Source organism: Lycorma delicatula, chromosome 8 (genome assembly GCF_047948215.1).
Source record: "Lycorma delicatula isolate Av1 chromosome 8, ASM4794821v1, whole genome shotgun sequence".
Lineage (NCBI taxonomy): Eukaryota > Metazoa > Arthropoda > Insecta > Hemiptera > Fulgoridae > Lycorma > Lycorma delicatula.
The window spans coordinates 63,784,254-63,809,362 of NC_134462.1; the positions used below are offsets into that span (position 1 = coordinate 63,784,254).

Here is a 25,109-nt window from a genome sequence, read left to right on the forward strand (position 1 = left end):
TTAAAATAGGAGATCACGTTTTGATTAAGAACGAAGAACGTAATCAAACGAAACTCGATAGGAAATTTAGAGGTCCATTCGTAGTAACAGAATTACTTGATACCGACAGGTACACACTAAAATCTTTAAGTAGTAGTAGAAGTTATAAGTATAGTCATGATAAGTTGAGAGAAATGCCTGAGAATTATATTCCTAATGAGTTGGATGTTTCCTCGGACAATGAAAGTTGTGCCGAGGAGACTGTTGATGTTGGTCCTGAAACAGGGACTATGGTTTAAAAAGAGACCACCAATGACGCAATGCACTAATGGCTGGCAGCAGGTCGTGGACCTGGAATTTTTATTTTTCGCACATGCATCAGTGTGTAGTCGTAACTGCAAACTAAATTAGTGGCTAATGTTAGTTTGATCAGGGCGCGATGGGCACCTGATGATGTGTCGGGCAGGTAGTTGTGGCAACTACAGAATATGTATGATACTGTATGTGGCATACAGGGTAGCCTAGAGATAGTGCAGAGGTCTATTGGTGGAGGAAATAAAATCTTATTTGACAGTTAACTGATAAGGAATAATGATTGATGGCTTTTCGATCTCTTGAGTACTGTACGATGACTATTTAGGATAATGAATAATTAATGGATTTCTGTTACTCGAGAGGACTTCTGAATCTATCTTTTGTACTTTAACTATTGTAAAATGCTTTATAATGACCGAGGTCAGTTGAAAACAAAAATTAAAATACCACTGTAACTCAATGTTTTAGATACACCCGAGGGCGTGTGATTGTCAGAATGGCCGTGTCGGAGAATAAAGTACAGTGGAGTATCTTCCGACAAAACGATGAGAATATTCTTTAGAATATCTGTATTTTTAGTAGTTTTAAGAAATGTACCATTACTTGTAATGTTTTGTAAAATAAGGTTTAAATTGTTTTATTGCGGTAGGCTAGGCCTAGGTAGGCACATGGTTGTCAACGTAGTCGGGATCCCAGGACGATAGGGGTATCATAAAATTAATAAGGAAAAGGAAATATGCAGTAGGTATATTATTTGAGAATATAGAGAAAGGGTAGTCTTGCTTTGGAACCCAGATCGAACAGACGTCCTGGTGGTCGCGAATTCGTTATTTCCCTGAGCCTCGGTCTATCGCAAGTTGTTTTAATATTATTTGAATTCTAAATTGAATTAATCTTATATTGTAATTCGTGTGCTACTGAGTTATTGATAAGTGATAATTATCATTTGTAATTATTTCATTGTACGAGTTATCTACTCATTTTTATTAATTGAACTTTATTGTAATCTTATATATTCTCCACTTGTAATGGTGGGAATGAGTGAAGCACAAAACGTTGAATCCCTGACAAATCTCCTCGCCTCTCCGACATATATATATATATATAGTAGTTTATCGAAAGGGAAAATGTTTCTCACGCGCGTCCTTTATACAATAATTTTATTTTCCTATTTAGTCATTACCCTTATTTAAAATTTCTAACCTCCTTTGTCTTATCTAATACTGTAAATTCTAATTAGAATATAGTAATTACTATTTGTATATTTTTCTGTTTTGAGAATATTTTATAAATTTCTCAAAAGATTACACAAAATTTAGAATATATTAAAGAATAATTGCTTTTGTGAAAGACTACATATTTAATGTATTTTTACATATACCGGGTTTTTTTTATAGTAAAGTTTGGATATAGAAGATTAGCGTATCAAGTGAGATTATGATGGAGAGGAGAATCATTACCGCATAAGAAATTATTAATGAAGTCCAAACTAATGTAAAAAAAAAATAATTTTGCGATGTAGGAGAACCCTACAAGTTTTTTACTTTCTAAATCTGTCGGTTTTCGATTAAATCTTATCAGTGAATTAAGCGTGATACCCTTGTAAACATAAACGTACGATGTTATATTTCGAATTTTAGGAGGTTTTATGTGATAGGCACATTAAATTTAGTATGCAGCCACCGAACAGGAAACAGAATTACTGGATCGGTACTCAGGGTCGCAGAAGGATGTGTTTTCTATAGATCCTGGTATCCACAGCGTTGGCTTAGCAGGGTTCGACTTACACCCGCAGAAATTAAAATGGAAAATCCACGGCGGAATTACCTCTGAAGACAAACAATTCCCCTTGTAGGTATTAAATTCTAGACCCCATCTTGGTAACAGGTGTCTAACCTTCCCGTTACTTCTTGGGGATTAGGGGTATTTTTATTCAGATTGGGAGAAGCGCGTTACCGGTCAACGATTTTACGTTAATTAGCCTAAATGTATGTTGCCACAAAAATTGCTTTTCCTCCAAAAATTAAGCGCTCTTCTCAGAATGGTTAAAGGGTTCCTGAAAGAACAAGCCGATCCATCGCTGGAATTATGTAGCATATAGAAAGAAGTATTCAACTGAACTATAAATCCTTCGTACAGTTGCCGATGGGGAGATGTGTGCTTTTCTTACCGGTGTATTTAATATTTTTAACGTGTAACTGCATTCTGAAATCGCTTATCATTTTGCAAAATAATTTATGAAAATTTTTTTATGTACAGTTATGAAATTTTCTACACATTATATCCTTTAATATCCGGTTTCTGTACGATTACTTGCCGAATTCGGCTGGAACAAAATCACTGTAGTTTGATTCCTATTATATTCCGGAAGTTTCCAGATATCTATTGCGGCTATATTGAACAGAGTCACCGAAGGCAGCTGCAACTCTTGTCCGTGTTGTGTGTAATCTATAAATTGCACCATCTCCGGATCACTAAACCAGGATTTATTATTAATTAGAACAAGCAACTGTGGTCGAGAATAGATAAATTTATAAAATAATTTATAATATAAATTTAAATTCAAACATATCATCCTCATTCATATTCTGAAGTAATACCTTAAGGTGGTTCCGGAGGCTAAACAGAAAAAAGAGAGGTTCTGGGATATATATTATATATACATCCTTCACGGAACCCTTTTTTTCTAATTCAGTATGAATTGTCTTTGCATGAAAATTAAGATACTCGAAGTAAACGTATACACTTGTTTCATATTGACGTAACATTATTCTCAAAATTAATCTATATTTTTGTAAACTAAACTTCATAATATTGTTGATTAATTCATAATGTTAATGTAAAATGGAAAGGAATTAATTAATGATTAATTATTTTACAAATTTATTTTTTAAATACTTGTTTAATTTAAAAAAAAATATATATATATTCACATTTTTGTTTTTGGAGGTGCAGATAATCCACAACGAGGATGTTTGTCTTTTATTGTATATATTCTGTAATCGGTGTTCTTTTATATTATACCAGATTTTTCTGCTTTGGGATGAGTTAATGTGTTTTTTTATTGTTTGCGTGATTATTGTTAAAAGCGTGTAATATAAATGGAATTTCTGATAGAATGTTTTATATCTTTTATGCGAAACCGATGTTTTCATTGTTACTTCGTTGAAGATAGAACTCCTAGTTTATAAATGATAGCTTATCTACCCAAACGTCATCATTGATGAACAAGTGCACGACTGCGAAGGCGATCGTTCACTCACGTATTTGTAGATGCTTTCACTTTTCGTTGTGCGGTTATGTTGTATAATTCATTTAGTTTCCAAGAACATTTGTTAATCGACGAATTGCTCTTGAATAAGCAACAAGTCGCAATATCTGCGGTACTTAACGGATGAGACGTTTTTAAAATGCATACGATGTAAAAAAAGCGAGAGAGTATGAAGATTATAGAGGTAGGTATCGTGATAAATAGTAGCACGTCTTTCTAAAACATTTGATTAGCTCGATACGTTACAGCAAACCACATGTGTTTTAATACAATACAGTTTTGAAAGCATATGACGACTTGTTATTGCGTTTTACAAAAACATTATAATTTATTTATATAATCGTTTCCACTTACCAACAATCTTTAATAGTACGTTCGAGCGCTTTCAGATTAGTAATCCATCCTCAGAACATTGATGTGTTATAATTATTTACTTCACATATCATTAATTATACTAACTTGAATTTTGAAAACAAATAATATAAATATAACAATTGATCGTCAAAATGTAAAATAATGTAAACGTTATCCGTCATGTCAGTATGAAGGTCTCAATTAGATATAACAATTGAGTGAAACTTCATACTGGCATGACGGTTAACGTTTACATTATTTTACCTTTTGACGATCAGTTGTGTTATATTTATAATTTTTGTTTTTAAAATTCAAGTTAGAATATTTAATGATATGTGAAGTAAATAATTATAACACATCAATGTTCCTGAGGATGGATTGCTAATCCAAAAGCGCTTGAACATACTATTAAAGATTGTTGGTAAGTGGAAACTACTATAAAATTAAATTATAATATATCAATACCAACGGGCCATGGTTAATAAAATTAATTTAAAAGACATTATACTTGTGCAATGACAGTTATGCACAGAGCAATTGTCTATTGTCTGACTAACGAAAGAAAACGCTTGAGTTGGAGCGGTTATAATTTTGTAAATAATATTTGCAGAAAAATAATATATATATTACGTTTTTATTTGTTCTTGTTAATTATTCGTATATTATTAATAACTCGTTTGAACTGAAATAAACGCGTCATTTACATTTGCAGAAATCACAGTTAAACAGTTGTCGATGTCGTAGAAATTAAGATATTAAAACCCTGATGTGAACACCATATGACTTCCTTGTACACCTATTAAATTACAAATAATCATTTTTAAAAAAAATGAAAAATATGTAACATTTTATTTCACTAATAACTTCTGATTTTTTTCATGTTTTTATTACTACTATTGAGTTATTAGTTATTATATTTTTTTTAAATCGCAGGTTAATTATTATTAATAAATCAATACATATAAATTTAAAAAACAAGCTGGAAAAGAAGTCGGATTCAGAACGATGTGCCCCCCTTGTAAGATCCAAATATTTCATTAATTAAAAATATATCTGGCTATAACTCTGGAACCAATGAAATTAAGTGCCGCTTATGATATACCGTTGAAAAGCTCTCAATGAGGGCTTATTACTGTAGTTAAGAAAAAGTCAAAAATTCAATTTATTTTTGGTTTATGGACTGTTTTGGACACTTTTGGTCCAGTCGATTGAAATCAAAAGGAGAGGTGCAGAAATAGATGTTGCAACAGTCCTAAATCCAAAATTTCAACATTCTACAGGTAATCATTTTTGAGTTATGCGAGATACGTACGTACGTACGTAGACGTATCAGGCCGAAACTAGTTAAAATGGATATTTCCGTTGAAATCTGAAAACCGAAATTTTTCGCGATCACAATACTCCTTTACTTTGTACAAGGAAGTAAAAAAATCGGAGCGGAACCGATTTTCTGAACGTTTAAAGTTTTATCTGACCTTTTAACCAAGTTCTTAGTAAAAATAATGTAAAACACTGTTGATGAAATTCTTATCATGTTGCTTACCTTCCACATGATTGTAAATAGTTACACTGTTTAGCAATTCAGTATAATATAAAAGGGCAAATATTATGCACAGTGAGAGACCCACTATGCATAAGCAAAGTAAAAATAAACAATAATGACATAGAACTAGTAGAAAACTTTAAATATTGGGGGGAAAACATCACATACAACCTCCAAGAAAATCCAAACTGGAATGAAAGAAAAAATAAACTCATCAAAGCCACAATAAAAACACAAAACATCTATAACGAAAAATTCATGTTCATAAACACAAAAATAAGACATTATAACTCAGTTACCAAACCAGAAATACTTTACGGATGCGAAACCATATTTCGATCGTACCAGACAAGGTTTACCGACAAACTAGAAAAGATTGAAAGACAGATTCTACGACGATGAATCGGGAAAAATATTAAAAAAGACGGGATTTGGAGAATTATTTCAAACGAAGAGATTTACAAAACGATCATCCCGATAACTAATAAATTTAGAAAGAAGAGAATTTCCTTTCTAGGACATATTTTCAGAATAGAAGAGACCAGACTTATCAGACGGATAATCGAACTTTTCTGGAACAAGAAAAGCAGACCGAACTGGTTGTACAAAGTACAGAAAGACATGGAGGAATTAGACATAACCCGTGAAAACCTAAAAACGAAAACCGGAAACTATGAGAAATTAAAAAATAAAGAAACAAGATTCCTATCAAAACCCAAGAAAACAATCAGCCGGGTGTACTCTGAACAAGAAAGGACAAGAAGATCTGAAACACTTAGAAATTACTGGCAAAAAAGAAAAGCTGAAAAACAACAAACCGGCAAGAAAAGAAAGAACTTGCCAAAAAAATGATCTAAAGTGATCCATTATGGTCTTAAAAGTAAAAAAAAAAAAATAAAAAAAAAAAAAAAAAAAAAAAATTGGCAAATGTGCTAAACTGGTGAAATTTTTTAATTTTTTTAATATTTGAATCTTGTTATTTCATGTTTCCCTCCAAAAAAAAAACAAACATACTTACCTTTATGAAATTCCGGAAGAACGTACCCGATTTGGATGAAATTTGGCACGATAATTTCTGAGTTTTTTGTTGCCATTAAATTTTTTCAGAGGCTAGGGAAAGACCTAAAAGACCTCATGGGTCTTGTACAAAGACGAAATTAATAGGGAAATTTGTGCGACTCTGCCTGCTTTATTTGTGAAAGTTAAAATATTATAATAGCTCAAACTCAGGTTTGAGCTATTATAGTTATAACATAACTGTAAGTTATAATATAAGTGACTGTTGTAACATCCATTTGTGCACCTCCCCTTTTGATTGCAATCGACTGGACCAAAAGTTACCAAAAGAGCCCAAAATCCAAAAACAATTGATTTTGGACTTTTTCTTAACTGTAGTAATAAGCCCTCATTGAGCTGTTCAACGAGTATCATAAGTGGTACTTATTTTCATTGTTTCCGGATTTATAGCGAAATAAAATTTTAATTAAATATTTGGATTTTACTAGAGGAAGGCACATTCAACTTCATTTCCGAGTTTTTTTCTTAATTTAAATATTTGGATTTAACCTATGATTGTAAAAAAAAATACAATAAATAATAATTCAATAATAAATAACATTTTATGTACTTTTTATTTTAATTAAAAACATTTTTCAGAGGTTAATAATTATTAGTAAATCAATATATTTACGTTAAAAAAAGTTAAAAAAAAAAATGTATATGAAGTCGGATTCGAACCGATGTGTGCATGGTTACGAATCCGACACATTCTCACTTACACCACATAAGTACTTGAGTGACGTGAAACAAAATTAATGTATAAACTTAGTATAAAATGCTGATGCGTACACCACAAAAAAATTTGATGCAATGTGGTATCCACCACAGTGCAATTATGTAACTATCCATTTCATTAAAGAATTGGAGAATCGTATCTCGGTTTCAAATGAAATAAATATAAATGAAGTGCAGCAAAAAATGTGTATATGTTATTCAATAGGCGTACAAAGAAGTCGTGTGATGTCCACATCAAATTTTTTCGAAGTAGGTTACAAAACAAAGTTACTGCTTTACTAATAACCTGAAATCAATCATTACAGTTAATAAAAATAATTTTCAGTAATCGTACAGCATATATTAACCGCGTTATACGGTTGTCGATGTGTTTGAACTGAATAACTAATTTTAATCCTAATGATATGACATCGAGAATGGACTTTTTTTATTTCCCGATCGGTTTACTGCAAAACTAAAAATTTCATTTCATTGCTGAAATTTGAAGGAAACTAGTAAAAACTATCCTAATTCACGAATCTTAAGTTAAATTTACGTCCAGAAGAACCGTACAGAAATTAAAAACAAATATATTTATTTTGTTGGTCGCCTGTTAACTGCAGTAATTTGTTTTTATCCTCCATATGGATTTGGGGATTTCGGTTATCGCCAAGAAAACTGTGATGGTTATTTTTTTAAATGAAATAAATGGTATTGTATGAACGGGTATGTTCTTTTTGATAAATCGAATAAAAAGCTACGTATGTGAATTGAAAATTAATCTAAAATTTAATAATATTTAAAGAAAACGTTTCTGTTATAAGTTGCTAGTTGTTGTTGTAAGGCCAAGACAAGTCATTTTTATCAGTACATCCTGCTGAGGAAAATACTTAATCGCATTTTCGAATTAAAATATTATATATGTAAGTAAAAAAAATAAATAAATGTTTTAAACGTAACATTAATTTTTACCGTAAAATTACTGGAAAATATTTTCTCAGATATGCTTTGAAACGCGAATTAGGTAATGGGATCTTGTTGAAAAAGTAAAGGAAGGTGTCTATTGGCTATAATGGATCGCGTTTTTTGTTCTTTTTTAATTTATTTTGACGAAATCGCGAGATAGTACGGTTGAAGTAGTAGTAGTATTAAAGATAGTACAGATGATTTCGTTAAAATGAAATTTATTGTAAAATTGATAATATTTATTGAATAATATAAAAACTAAAATCGCATATTACTGTAAAAGTTTTTTTGTTTAATTATTTCTTTTTCCTCTATGCCTAGGGTGTTCGGGCCTACTCACGCGCAAGAGTGGGTGGGTCGGAGCTCCCCGATGATGGCATGGGGGACCCTCGAGGCGTGCTTGGGGGGACGCGTAACTGTGAAGGCCAAGAGAAATGTATGTCTGGATCAGGTATAATAGGGACGGAAAGGGTAGCTCTCCTGCGGAGAAACATTCTGATCACCGGAAGAGGTGATTAGTGTGTTTTCGAGGAGGCACGGGAGACCCCGATGGGATGTCCGAGTTCAGACTGCGCTGCCATGAAACCCTGAGGCGACTGTGTTAAGCTTTTTAGCGTGAGCTGATCGTCTTGGGGGAGTTTAAAAAAAAAAATTATTTCTAATCGATTAAGTAGTTTTACTTTGTTATTAATAAACATTAGTCAGTAATAATTACGATGAAATACGGCACGTATTTTGTTTTATTTCTCTCTTAATTAAAGGTTACTTTATTTATATAAACACTTCTACGTCTTAGAAACGTTTACTGTAAATTTTAAACTTATTAAAACCATTTATGTCTGTACACACTTGCATTTATATTTTATGTAAATATTGAGACAATTGCATTATTAATTTAACGTCTCATGTATAGAAAATATTTAGTAGGAAAGTATATAGGCGAATGGAACGTATAGTAGAAGGTGAATTAGATGAAGATCATACTGATCCCAAAGGGGAAGAACCCTCCATTGCGGTTGCGGTCGCCGATCCACCTTCTCCGTAGCCAGCTCTTAAGGGCTTTACCGGAGATCCTAATGACATTTCCATCGGTGCACTACACTAACTAGTTAAATCTAACCGATAGTCTTCATTTTCAGAAGTCTTCGGTCTCAGAAACAGCGTGAGTGCAAGAGAGGCCACTCCGGTTCTCAGACTATTTTTAGAAGGCATATTTAAAAAGAATAAGCCATTTATAGGCTTGATGAAGGGATCTAATAATTGAAATGGAATAAATATTAAACGTTTTAAAGAAAATTCAGCTGACGTATAACAAATAGAAAAAGAAACATTTGCTTAATCTTTATAAGAATGGGATACGAGTAGAAAATGATAAACTGAACTCTAATAAAAAAGAATGTGAGACAAGGGTGTAGTTTATCTCTGATCTTTTTTAAATTTTACGTAGAAGAAGCAATACAGGAATTGCCTCTTTGTGAAAAAATCTCCTGTGGAGTGATTTTCCAACGGAAAAAATAAAGATGGTTCGCTAATGAAATCGTTCTTTTAGCAGAAACCAAGGATGAGTTAGAAGAAATAATGAACGGCATAGATTTATTACTAATATGCAATTTCAATTAAAAATAATAAAGAGTAAAACAAACATATTGAAATGTGAAAGAAAGGAAGGTAATGAGGAATTAACTGCTAAGTTAGAATAACTCGGTAAACCAAAAGCGGGAGAATTTTGTTATTTTAGTAATAAAATTATAAAGGATGGACGAAATAATGCACTAATCAAAAGTAGTTTGATACAAAGAAGGAGTGTTTGGAAGCTGAAGAGAAATCTACTTGTGTTTAAGAATTAGAAAAAAATCTTGAAAAAATTAATGCGGAGTATACCGCTTTTTATAGTACGGTAGTGAAACATGAACGATGGGAAAAACCATTCCGATAGGAAAAGAAAAAAAATAAAGATAAAAGAATAGTCCATAAAACTACGTATGCGTAACCTATTTATATTATGTTATGTAATCTATGTTTATATTGTGTATGCGTACATGTATTATTAATTTGTGTATCTACGTATGGAGTGGTAGCGTTTAAACCTTTCATTCGGAAGGCTCAAGGTTCAAAACCTTGTCAGGTATAGCATTTTTCATACGCTAAAAAAGTTTTCATTCCATACTAACCACTGGCAAATTTCGAGTATGTATGATGAATTAATAAAAAAAATAATAACTAAAGCATTCAAATTATTATTCGAATAATAGGAGTTCAATCTAATTGATTTATGTAAAGTAGTACAAAAGTAATGTGCTAGATATATGCACAGTCTTTAAAAAATTCATTTGAATATACTAACTGTTTGTTGTGATTTGTTTCTTTTGAATGGAATTGTTTGATTTTCTTTCTTTCTTTCTAAATAGTCGTGCTGGTTTTTTACTCTGTTGTTTAAAGTCAAATAAATAAACTTGTGTATTATTGTAAAAATTACTTACAAAAATCTAAATAAATTACGAATAAAGATAAATTACCCCAAGCAAAAGGAGTACTTCCGTAAAATTTATTTGTAACTATTAAAATAAAACTGAATTTAATAAATACTGAGTTGAAACGGGGCTCACGGGTCATTTTGAGAATGGAAGGACTCTGAAACGCATCTACTACGAATGATAAAGTGACAATACTAGGAAGGGCAGAAATTAATACTCATATCAGACACGATAATCCTAACGGGAATATAAAATTTTGTCATTATCTTTTCTATTTTTCTACCTTTCGCAGATCTCTGCTTCATCAAAATGTATGTTTGGAATTTTAGATTAAAACATTATATCCGTGAGATGATAAACACACCTCTTTATATTTAAAATATCAACTATATTTTTAATTTAAATTTCCATTTATACATGTCAATTTTAAGTATGTATGTGTTTTTCTGCAACTACTGCATACATTTATGTAAAGTTCACAAATACTTTCTAAAACTACCTGAATGTGGAAATCTCTATGAAATTGCTAAACGTAGAGAATAAATACACAAACAAAGCAGTAATTGGAAAATTGAATTTTTATGACTAATTATATTCTTTTGCTAGGATGTAGTACGCTAGATTACACTGATGAAGAAAAAACCAGACTTATTAAAAAATCGATATACTGAACCCCGTTTAATTAATCAATCAGAATTGAATGATCTGGATCGTGATCTAAATTTATCAAAAAATCAAGCAGAAATACTGGCATCAACACTGAAAGGATGGCATCTTTTACAACCAAACACTAAAATAAGTGCTTTCCGTGATAGTCGGAATTTGAATATTTCTTCTCTGAGTACGATAAGTTAGTATACTCTAATGATTTGGACCCTTTACTGGAAGCTTTGGGACATATGCACCATCCTGACAAACGGCGACTTTTTATTGACGGATCAAAACTTAGTATGAAAGCTGTTCTACTTCAAATTGGAAAGAAATAACTACCCATTCAATACCATTAGCATACGCTGTTCACATGGAGTTTTATGAAAATATGAAACTTGTATTGAACAGGATTCAGGATGAGAAATATTTTGATGTATTTGTGGAGATCTGCAAGTAATAGCGCTTTTACTTGAACTGCATCTTGGGAAACAATAAGTACTGATGCTTTTTGTGCGAGTGGGATAGCAGGGATAGGAAAAACCATTACATAAAGATCAGTAGCCAAAGAGAGAGGTATTGACTGTTGAAGAGAAGAATGTTGTTAGTCAGGCATTAGTAAAACCAGAAAAAAATTATTTTTCTCTGCTACACATTAAGCTAGGTTTATTCCAAAATTTTGTTAAAGCAATGGATCGTAATGGTGCCGTGTTTCAGTTTCTAAAAAAAAAAACAAATTCCCTAATATAAGCGATGCTAAATTAAAGGAAGGTATATTTGTTAGAACACAAATAAGAAAACTAAGGACTGATCTGGTGTTTGAAGAATGTTTGAATGACTTGGAAAGTTTTTCCACGGAAATCATTTCAAAATGTAAGGCCAATAACTACAGAGAACTCGGGTGTAATATGTCACTCAAAGTCCATTTCTTACATTCACTTTGAATTTTTTCCTTAACAATCGACGCTATCAGTGAGGAACATGAAGAATGCTTTCACCAGGAGATATCTACAATGGAAACAATACCAGAGAAGATGGGACCCAAAGATGTTAGCTGACTACTATTGGAGTCTAAAGAGGGATCTACCTACAGAAAATCCAAAAGAAATAGATTTTAGGCGAGTACAAAATGTACGTAATGTATTTTTATATTATATTCACCATACATTTTTTTCAAAAGAAATTACAAAAACACTTTTTTTTTGGTGTGGTGGAGGAACCCACCCCATTTACGGGCGCCTAGGCAGTGTCGGGCTCGCTGACAGGTTCCGCAAGATGTAATTAAATGCGCACTACGGATTAAATCTCCATCCCTGACTACCACCGTTCCTGGTACAACTGGTGTGCATTACTTCAGGAAGGGGAATACGCCCTCACACATTCAGGTACCACAGTCAACACACACCGACCTCACATCAGACTAAAATCTCACCCCCAAACTTCACTCAGAATTCATATCTCACGCCGCACACACCACACATCACTTCAAAGTCAGTTACATCCAATCACATAAACACCTCACAGGAAATCGAACACTACATTATAGAAATTGTAACACTACTGTTATTAAAACTCTAAGCTCGATAGAAAAAAATCTATTAACAAATGTGAAATCATCATAAAAAGTAATAATAATAGACATTCTCTCTGATTTAACAAACAAAAAATAAAATTTTGTTTACCATTGTTTATTAACATTAAATTGTATTTAATTGTTTTTACGCCAGTTTAATCTTAACAGGTTTTTAGCTTTAAATTGTTAAAATTTCCCGGGATTTTAACGCCGGTTGCGGTTCGTGAGACCACTTAGGTTAAAAGAAATTAGCATCTAGTGATCTAAATTATTTATCAGCCGTTTATTTACTTACTACGCCGTAATAAACTTATTAATTTCAGTATTTAAATGCGATTTCATGTTTTTTCAGTTGCAGCCGTCGACTAGTACATTTTTTGTATTAAATTAATTCAAATCTCATCTTTGAATCGTACTTGTTACATTTTATCGTAACAGTATCTTTGAATGATGAATTCGTTTTATTACTTGGATAAACTGAATAAATATTATTGTCACGTATCTTTTACGTTCAATGAAGTTACACGATGTACACGAATGCGTTTGCTTTTGCTTCTTACTATGTATGAATCGCACGTGCTTACATACCGATATAAAATGTTTATGTTTCTGACAGCTGAATTTATTAAAACCGAATTGATTACTTTCGATTACCCTTGAACTAAATAAAACACTATATATCATCATCATCTTTCTATTCATTTAGCTGTTTATTTATGAATACCACTGAATTTAATCTCATATTAGAATAAATAAATAAAAAAATTACATAAGTACAAACTATCGATATTTTAAAACCGATTAAAGTAAGATATACAAATAAAAACAATTTGCGATGTTAAAGATTAGTTTGTTTTTCTTGCCATCTAGGAATCTTTAACGAGTATTAAACAATTAAGCGATTTCAAAGAGTAAGTGTTAAATCTAGATATATTATGTTTTAGCTAATAACAGAAATTAGGGTACAGAACAAATATATTTGGTGGGAATTTTACCTAACCTATAGGCTAATTCACACAAATAACTTAGCTGTGCAAAAGTATTGTCAATATGTTTTAACTAATTCATTGCCACTGTTAAGTTATAGTTTTTTATTTTCCCATTCGAATTTGGTATTGTTTTTGTTCTGTTCCAGTTAATAGTTAAGTTATATCGGTCTCCATAATGTTTTTATTTTTCTGAAATGTAACGCCATTCGTAAGTCAGCTTCGTAATTTGCTGATTTTACGTTCTATGTAGTATTCCATTGTAATCTAACATAATTGGTGCATTTATTCGTATATTGAAATGGAATAACAAGTCATAGAATTAAATCATGTAAAATTCTAAATTTCAGGTTTTAGATGTTAAAAACTATTTTCAGAAATGTTTTATTCAGTAACCAGGTAGAAACAAAACTGCGTCTATGAAAAATATCAAAATTAAAGGAAAATAATAAAATATCAGTTAAATTACGGTAATAAAAAAAAGTAGGATAGAATAAAGTTGTTTTGTTCCGTTCCATTATAATTTTTTTTTTTACTTAAAAATAAAAAAATAAATTATATAAGAATTTAAAAATATTTTACTTTGTTTTTTCATCTGACTGTTGTAGCTGGAGGCAAAGAATTACTACAGTTTCAAAAAATGATGACCCATCCGGATAATTATATATTTTCTGATTCAAGAAAATATGACATTTTCATATCATATTTTTTTGACTTTATTTTCATATTCTTTTATCGGGAAAAAAGTCATTAACAGAAATGTGTTTGTTGATCTATATTTCCCTTGATATCGCAGGAAGAGGTTGGGTAAACACATAAAATTTGACTTCTGTATGCGGTTCACTGATGTTTGATAAATCTTCTTGTGGTAGTCGAAAGATGTGGTAGTTGAAAGAGTGTTGTCACATTTCGATAAAAATGTCCAAAGGGTAAAATTTTTTAATGCCTTTTCGTTGTAATTAATGTATGGAAAAGGTTTTTCCAGAAAAACTTGACCTTACGAATATCAATGAATGACTGTTAATTATTAGAGTAAAAAATGTTTATGAATGCTAAAGTCTTTTTTTGAAAATTATGAAGAGTAACAAATTTAAATTATCCAAGACCTGTATTTATTTAAAAACTAAAAACTGCTTAAAAGATGGCTCCTATTTATAAAACATTATGTCATTACAAACAAAGGCTTTCCTTGGTTTAGAATATACTGAATTATTTCTTTTTGTATGGTAATAATAAACGTGAAACAAAATTAAAAAAATAACGTCTAGATTTGTTTGGTTATTTCTAACGATCGAGTGAGTACTCCCTCTGTTCAACACTTGGGCTAAATTGTGTTATGCATTTGCTTAATTTACGATGAGAAGTGGAAAAATACGTCAGCCATCAATCCGAAAAAAAACTAAACAAGATACAGCTAGCTTACCAGTTTTCTAACTAAAACCGTTCTTTTGTGAGATTTTCTTGAATTATAGTTCAGTAGTTTCCCCCCAAAATCTCTTTTTTTGTAAGAACAGATTTTATTTACTATTATTTGCATATATGTAGAGCGATATATCTAAGTAAGTGTAATTTGGTTCGGTATGTAATCTTATTAGAATAGACCAGACTGGAATATTTATAACAGAGGTGTAATTGTACACGTTGTTTTACATCACGTTGCGGATATTTACCTCATATTCTTTCTTGTATACTGTGATTCATTTTGAGTATTTCATGCTCTCTCTGATGTATTTACTCATCTAATAAATTTAGAAATATGTGCGTCTATCTCAGTTTTCAGTTCCTTATTAATGTAATACACGTTCCAGTTTCTATTTGATTACTAGATACGTAGAATTTCAGATAAAAAACAAACCGTTAATTAAACTTTATTCGGCCGGGGTTTTTTATGTTTTATTTTGATAGGCGGTTGCGATTATGCATATCGATAAAATGTCGAATTAAAGCAGTGTGGCGTAGTGAGTTATTGAAGAAAAAAAAGCGTTGGCACACATTCTTTGTTACCGTGGAAATTGTCAACATGAGATTGTTGTTCATTTATAGAAATTATCCTTGACGTTTGGTGATTGGTACAAATAAGGTTAAAAATAATTTTTTTTTCTGCTGTTACATATCCAAATCGTTTTTCCCTTTCTTATTTTTACGTAAGTTCAACCTTAGTTTTTACCAAATAATCCTATCTTAATTTTTTGTAAAGAATATTCTTCTGTTAACCCCCTTTTATTCCAGTAAACTTAAGCGGGACTTTTTTAAACAAACATTTACATCGTCTTAGTAGAAGATTTGAAGGTTTCGTAGCGTAAAATGGATTTTTATAATGTAATCATATAGTATTATTTTTTAAAGGTTAAAAATATTTTCGCGTGAAAATTCAAGAAAATTAGTTGGAAAACTTAGAATAAAAAAGTAATATTCTAGAAAATCAACTCGTCATGGCAATAGTACTTACAATCTCGGTAGTAATACCTTTATGTCATTTCTCTTCATTCAGTTTATTTTTATAAGCAGTTTCTGAATGAAACCTGCTGGAAGTTAGGTTAGATAAGATTTATTCGATCCCATAAAAATTTATTGGATCATATTTATATTAAAAAATAAATAAATAATAAAATAAAAATAATCTAAAAAAAACTAGTGAGTATTGAATGGCACTTTTAGTTCACACAGTTGTTTCTCGAGGTTTAAAAATGATGGATTTCAAGTTAAAAATAAAGAATTTAATGTTTTATTAAAGTTCAAAATAGAATGAATAGATTAAAAAATAATAAATCAATACTTAAATAAAATACTCAATTTTGTGTAAGTCAGATGTTGAAACCAAATGGGAACGGACAGGTTGGCGTAAAACACCAATCAATCCCGTAAAACTGCGTTACCATTCAGTTTAAATAGTTTCCCGTTGTCTTCTTTACTGAGCCAAAGGGGCCCTTTAAAATGAAGGTAATATTTCATTCCCCTAGCGACTCCGTCACTTGTTCAAAACAACAACTGGCTATTACACACAACATTAATCTCAGAGAAAACAACACTAATTAGTGTTGTTTATACGTCATTATATTTATAAAAACCATAAAAGATGCTGAGTAGAAAATGAAAAACAGCAAAATTAATGCTTCCCTTTTTGTGGATTATAACTTATTATATAATGTACGTTCAAAAATCATCCGATCGTAGGCTGTGAAATAAAAAATCTTCTTCGATGTAGTCCCCTTGTGATTCCATACATTTACCTCAGGCACCATTTTATAGATGGAGACATTTTGTTTAATCCTCTTTGGAATGAATATCAGCTATGCTGTTGCGGTTGTCATTGTGTCCTACCAGCTATTCAATCTGGACTCTTTCAGCGACATTTTCGATTCGGGAAATATAAAAAATCACAAGGAACCATGCCCGATGAGTAAGGATCCTGGTGAAACTGATGAATTTCGTGCGTAACCATGAAATCCTGGATTAGACGTAACTAATGAGGTGGATGTGTTATCGTTATGAAACTGCCACTAGTGTACTTCCCACGAGTCTATTCTCTTGCGCTATACTGCACCACGAAGACGTCGCAGAACGTTCAGCTACTATTATCTGATAACAGTTTGGCGTCGGTGAGTATTCATAATAAATAAATCCCTGATAGTTGAGAAAACATCACCTTTACTTTGTTCTTCACTTGTCGTGCTTTCTTTCTTCGGCCTCGGCGATAATAGTGACTTATCCTCTAGGATAAGGATTATCTGTGACGATTAAATTTCGGATATCTTGATCGAAAGGACATTAAGAACACCGGTGGCGCAGCCCAGCATGTCCTATGCAACATCAAAACGAGTCCCTTTTTGTTAAAATATTCAAGTTAACAACTTTGACGAAGATTTCGGGGCCGCTATGTACTTCCCCTAAATCGTCTATTAAAGTCGTGTGTATGGAACCATCTATAAACCGGATTTCGTTTGCCATTTCTCGAAGCCAACTAATTTCCTTTATCAGTAGCACACGTTGTTAATGGCATTTGAATTTCGGCTTGTACCCTGGTCACTCTCAACTGAAGTTCAGCTGTTTTGAAAACTCTTATATTACTCTTTAATTTGTGTAAAATTCAAAACTTCATTCCTGATCGTACGATTTATTTTGCTTTGGATAACTCCAAGCTTTTGGTAGAATACGATACAATAACTTTGTTCCGTCGTTATGCAAAAATCAAAAATGCGACAAGCACTTGTTACGCGAATATTCACAATTTTAGTTGTTGATAAACCGATGCGGTCTAGGATGTTATAAAAAAGCAACCCACGCGCAAGATGTACTAGTATTCCATTCTACTGAGCGCTATTATTGAGAAAAATAATATTATTAGTTGCATTTTGAACAGATCTCGTAGTATCTTCAGTCGATGGAGTATGTACGTTTAGTACAACTGAAGTTACAAATAGTAAAATTTTTAGAAAGAACAATCACTTATTCTAATTTATGGAAATTTTTTTTGTTAAGTTTTTAGGCGTTTCACTTTACTACAACGTAAGTGTGGTTGAACGACTTATTATTTTTCAATTGGATAATATCAAATACTACAAAATCCTGGGGATAAACAAGGACAATAATTGTTTAAGAAGCCTGAAACTTTTGATAGATGGATCTTTGACATATTCAGAAAATAAATGCTTTTCTAGCATTTACTAATTCTGGTCTACGTAAAACTTTTGATTGATAATCTGCTGCTCATACGCTGGTAAAGTTACCATGAAATCTGGTTAAGTGACTTAAGTACTCCTTTTGATGGGGTTGTTTACGTGCTGCAGTCCTTTATCGCCATCTGTCAGTCTCCTTGATCTCTTTTTTACCATTTAGGAGTCTATAGTTACAAATACCGGTAGTTCTGAAACGGAAACCAGTAGAATCTGTGCATCTTTAGGTTTTCTTTTTAGGAAGCCGCTGTCAATGAAACCATCCAAAAATATGTCCTATTCGGTGTTTTCAGAATTAATCAGAAAATTAAACGTTTAAACTGCCTATATGAGTAAACCACATCTATACTAGTCCTTCTTAGACTTCATCTTCTTCTTCTTTTTTCTTTCTTTCTTTTCCTGTTTAGCCTCTGGGAATTACCGTTCAGGTATTACTTCAGAGGATGAATGAGGATGATATGTATTATTGTAAATGAAGTGTAGTCTTGTACAGTCTCAGTTCGACCAATCCTGATATGTGTTGTTAATTGAAACCCAACCACCAAAGAACGCCACCGGTATCCACGATCTAGTATTCAAATCCGTATAAAAGTAAATGCCTTTACTAGGGATTAAACGCTGGAATTTTTCGATTTCCAAATTAGTTGATTTGGGAAGACGCGTTCACCACTATACCAACCCGATGGGTTAATCTTTCTTAGACTACAAACATTAATTCATACTTTCTTTTTTTTTTGCAGTTGGTAAATACTTATGCGTGTAGTAGGATATTTATAATTAAAAATTACACAGTTTGTGATTTAAAAATTATTTTAAAAATATATTGTCATCACTTGAATAGTTTATTGACGGATGTGAATGTTAGTTTTTTGTTTTTAATAAATAAATAAGTTAACCTTTTAAAATAATCAAGTTTTATTTAAAAGGAAACAAAAAAAAAGACGATATAAAGAAATTATTCAATTAACATAAGCAAACTACATAATTATATTTCCTATACTATTATTTTAATTTATTTGAACTATATTATTTAGTTAAATGACAAACATAATAATTAGAATAATATGTCATTTATTTTTATTTACCTGGTTTTTATTTCTAGAATGATAATATTTGTCATTGTTATATTCTAATATCATCATCATTGCTTAAAGCAACTAAAAGCTGCTCCGAAACTATCGTATTCTGAAATGCAGTATAACTGCAAAAATAGTAATATCGGAAAAATTTTCGGTAACCTGGAAAATATAACGCTTTCGAATTTCTGACTGCATGGTACGTTTTATTTATTCTGATCTCTAAAAAATGGAGAACGATAAATAAGGTTTGATACGTCAAGAAATTACCTAAAAAATGTAATGGTATATTTTTTTATAGATTTTTTAGTACCAGTTTACAGGAAGAAATTGTAAAAAACAATTATATATATATCGTTCTAAATTAGCCTTCCTATTGCTATTTTGAAAATAAATTATTAGATAATTTTGGTTAGCTGCATAACAAGACATTTCTAAGTTTTACGTAGTGATCAATTTAAAAGAGGACTGTGTAAAGTACGCATACAAAATTGCTAAATATATACATACACACACACTCGGAAAAGGAGGTGGTATCACCTCTTTTTTAGTGTAACCAAAATTATGACACGCTACTTAAAAATAATAGATAGTGTTCGTGCTTAAAAATATTATAACAAATTTCTAAATGGAAATTATGTAACAATAATAGGTACTGTTTATCTCCTAGAATATTACGTAAGAGGTAAACAAATTGACATACTTTCTTCGGTTTAGCCTTAAACTGATTGGGTATATGCCAGATTAATTATCAAATCATGACAAGATCGAAATGTGATCGAAAATAGGTATTTTAAAATAAACAACTGTTAAATAGTAACGCATTTTTTAACACTTTAAATATTATATTACCACTTCTTAATTAGTGCAAAAAAAAATCAATAAATTAAGACAGACATCTGATTAAAATTCTAATATACGGAGGCTCTTCAAAGAGCAATGATAAAAACGCTCTATAGAAAATATTTATTCAGTCAAATCTATATGCTCTCTTTCAAAGTAACCCCCCCCCTCACTTCTAATACACTTTTCCCACCGTTCCTGCCACTTTTTAAACACGAACGTCAGACCATCTTTCTTGAGCTCCTTGCAGTGCGCCTGCACAGTTTTGATGACCTCGTGGTTGGTCTTGAATTTCCGTCCCTTGAGTGGAAACTCTACTTCGGGGAACAGCCAGAAGTCGTAAGTGACCAAATCTGGACTGTACGGTGGGTGGGGTACAGTTGCGATGCCGCGAGCGCTCAAGAAATCAACTACAGCGTTAGCGACATAGGGTCGGGCATTGTTATGATGCAGTAAAATTTCATTAATGTTTTTCTACGGACGTTTTTTTTCTTAAAATGACACAACATCGTGATCAAAACAGATTTGCAATAATCTGCCGTGACCGCCCGCCTTGAGGCCGTGCCGCGTGGCCTGCCTTGAGGGACAGCATGTTGGTACCAAAAACCCTCGAAATCGAAGAAGATTATCATCATAACCTTACCGGTGCTGCGACTCATCTTTGCTTTTTTTAGAAGTAACTACTGCGCCCTTTTTCATTGAGAACTTTGTTGTTTTATTTCCGGATTGTAGTAGTGATACATCCAAGATTCATCTACTGTTATGATTCGATTCATTTCTTCGTTTGCTTCCGCACCAAACCGCGGTCTTGACACACGGAGACACGATGTTGCATTTGCTCCGGTGTAAGTAGGCGCTGTAACCATCTACAAGACACGCGTCGCACGGCCAAATCATCGTGCAAAATCAAAAATGTGCTTCCAACTGACACGCGGTGAGCTCCCTAACGGTAATTTGTCGTTCTTCGCGAACGAAACCGGCAGCTGTATTCATTACAACCTCGGTGCGAGACGTTGAAGGGCGCCCCTCGCGCGGCTCATCGGCGATGCTTTCTCTATCCTCCTCGAACGCTTTATACAACTTGTAGGTCACCTTTTTTTTCTCTCTGCTCTACTTGGGATGAATTTGAATTAAAGCGTACCATGGTCCAAGCAGAGTATCTCTTGACTCTAACGAGCCTCCCTACCCGCCGGCTGTATGTCCGGTGCGGCAGGTCGGTTTGCCGGTTCTGATCTTTTGAGATTTCTTCATCTTACCATGTCTCTAACGAACCAGAGTGGGGTAGTTCGGGCCCGACTAATTTGTTCCCGGACCCCTCCCTGGCGGCTGGGAGGTTTTTTTCTAAATCCCTATCCCTTTATCTGTCTCCTCTATTTCTCTCCTGACTTTCCATCGTATTTTCTGCCTGGATTAAAACTATCCATAGAGAGTTTCTTCATTATCTTCCATCGATTTCTATTCATAAACTTATCAGGGTAAGATGATTGCTGTGGGTTTCGTCTTTGTTTGCCACCGGCCAACTAGAGAGGGGTAATCCTGACCCCGGATTATGTTGATCCCGGGTCCGTCTCCGGCCGCCGGTTGTCTATTAACTTCATATTACTTTCTGGAGCCAACCGTTACTATCTGATTCTTTCGTATCTAATATTAATAATCATCATTATTTTTCTTCATTCCTGTGTACCACTTACCTTATAGCTTATTACGATATCTGGGATAATCGTGATTTGCTCTCTTACGTCACTTTTTTTTTCTCAACTCACCTGGGCCGGACTGACTTGGTGGTATTGCGCCGTCCAGGGGAGTGTCTTTTAACTCTAATAGGCCTCCCCACCTATATAGATGGGCATATCAATAGACTCAAAAGAACTGACTGGTGGGCCGACCTGCCATGCCGGACATACAGCCGGTAGGTGGGAAGGCCCATTTGAGTACAACAGGCACTCCCCTGGGTGGCGCAATACCAACCAGTCGGACCGGCCCAGGGGAGGAGGTGTCCCCACCTGCCGGCTATATACCGGCATGGCAGGTCGGCCTACCGGTGTAGCTCCTTTGAGAGAGTAACCATTGATTTTTGTTCAGGTTTAGACACCACACCATACCTCGTGTGTCATGGTGTGGTGCCGGGTCTTTTCCTAAATCACTTATTTTCCTTAACCCTATCTCATACCCTTGGAGTCCCCAGCAGCTCATCGGGACCGACACACCTCGATCTCTTACGTCACCTGGTTCGTAACATCTTTACCATACACCGTAGTTAATAATTCATACGCGTCTGTTCGGTTATTCCCGAATTTGACTAAAAATTTGACGTTGCAACGTTGCTCTAACTTTTTATTCATGCTGGAACATGGTAGGCGAATATCTAACACACGTTTCGCGAATCTTCATCTACGTCCACTCACTGCACCGATCGACTTGAAACTAAAAGAATGGGCTACACCATTGATTCCCAAAGTGGTCCAGGGGGACCCCCAGGGGTCCACGGGAGACTCGACGGGGGTCTACGTTGGCGTGACAAAAAAATGGGGTTCACAATTCGTAAGCGGGGGTCCACGAAAATTCAACTGGTTTCGATAGTGAAGAACTAAAATGTTGGCTTGACTTTGCGTATCAATCTAGGCAGATAATGTTTTGAGAAGCTCAGCGACTGTTACTTGTAAAAACTTGCATATTCCATATTCAGTACAACGAACGTGTCAAGACTTGCAATGCGCCGCCGCTCCCGTCCGCAACGCTTGTTCAGACGTGCAAAGGGACGAAATACGACTTGTGGTGTGTGTGTGCTAGCAATCTTGCATGAACTTGTTTGATTCTTCACTAATATAAATACGATTGCCAAGGATAAACGTTACTCATTTGTTTCCAAATATTACCTATTTGAATAAATGCAACACAAAAAAATATACTATTTTTCTTTTGCTTTTTACCACTCTGAATGGGAAGTTTTCTATATAAAATAAGTGAGAATTGATTGCTTTCTTGTGCTGTGAGTAGATGTCAAAAATGTAAAGTTGGATGGAAGCATTTTTTTTGATCGGCCGACTTTACATTTTTGACATCCACTCACAGCACTGTCAATCAAAAATTAACCAATCAATTCTCACTTTTTTTTCGGAAGCTGGTAGTTCGTGGAACTGAGCCGTCACGCAAATTTTCATAGTTAGATCTAATCTTCACATTTTCCGTCGACTGGAAATATGGTAGAAATGTGGCTGCAGGGGGTCCACCGGAACCAGGAAACATTTGAAAGTGGTCTACGAGAAAAATAAGTTTGGGAACCTCTGGGCTACACGGTGGTAATGCAGTATTTACACCCTTCGCAACACATTTTCCATCAGGGTCACTATTACTATTACTTTTTGAACAGCTCTCGTATACCGGCCATTTCAAGTCTGGAAACAGTTACCTTTCTCGTGTATATATTAATGGTAATAAAATAGGTGTTTGAAATCTTTTTTTCCCGCCATCTTGAACCTAAATTAAATTATTTTAAATGCCAAGGAGTTGCCTCACATTTTTAGTATATTTTAACGAAAGATCCGTAATTGAAGGGTATTTTGAATATTTCTTTTCCTCAAATAGTTAATGTTGAAAAATGATCAAAAACTTTTTTTTCGTGTAATATTATTTTTTTTCGACTGGATTAATCCCATACATAAAATACTCGACCCATGTTAGCGTAAAAGAATGTAATTATTTTTCAAAATCCAACATCCGACCGATAGGAAATATTCAGAATCGTTTTTCACCATCGAATCTATCTAAATTTTATTTGTAACTAATTTTTCACGGTTATTAATTGTCGTTGAAGAAATTATAACTAATTTATTGTATAGAACATAAGTATTAATTTTTTTTTCAAATTTTAATAGATTGTTATATTTTATTTAACGAAAAGAGATATTGAGAATAGGCTTTCACGGTGAACTTCTTAAAAATGAACACTAGAAAAAACAATGGCGGTTAAAAAAAATACATTGCACCGAGTTTAAGATGCTTACGTATTATGTTTCTTCAAACTAATTAACCATTACTGAATTTTTGAGTTATCTACTTAGTAGAATATAATTATTAATAAAAATAAAATTCTATATTTATTTATTATTGAATGTTTTTCTCTTTATGTTATGCCTTTTGCAGAGATTTCTGCTTCGGTAGAACATATAAAAATATGACCAAAAACTTATTTTGAGAAGTTTGTTTACCACCTCGGTGTCTGATATAAAATGAACCACTCTTACTGTTTGCAGATATCGTGTAATATTGTGCAGCAGAGAAAAGAAGAAAAAAACATTAACCGGTTAGTTGAGAATTATAACTTTTACTATAATTGTGTATGTACTTCCTATAAAACTATGTGAAAACTACAAAAAAAATGTTTCCATAAAGTTTCATAAATTTTTTTTACTTTTACCCTAAACAAAAAGTATTTCTTTTTAACCATTTTTTGCTTCATTTGACTCTACTCCTATGTAAAACAGGAAAAATCTTTAAAAATGGTATACTAACTACATAATAAATATTTTTTTCTCAGTGTCTTCCTCCATTTTTGGCGTTTATGACGACGAATTTCCAGTCGTCGACCATTTTTCATTTGATGGTTGTTTCAATCAGAAATGGTCATTTTTAAAA

The 25,109-nt window shown here is 32.9% G+C and overlaps 1 protein-coding gene across 5 annotated transcripts in view; it reads left to right on the plus strand.

Annotated features, from left to right (window-relative positions):
- Ae2 (anion exchange protein Ae2) overlaps nt 1-25,109 on the plus strand; it is a 406,977-nt gene that overhangs the window by 87,059 nt on the left and 294,809 nt on the right. The window contains exon 2 of one of the 5 annotated variants that reach the window (XM_075374015.1): nt 24,728-24,777. The exons of the other annotated variants lie outside the window; for them this stretch is intronic. The gene's annotated coding sequence lies outside the window, so the exon portion shown is untranslated. The remainder of the gene's footprint in view (nt 1-24,727; nt 24,778-25,109) is intronic. 5 annotated transcript variants of the gene reach the window in all.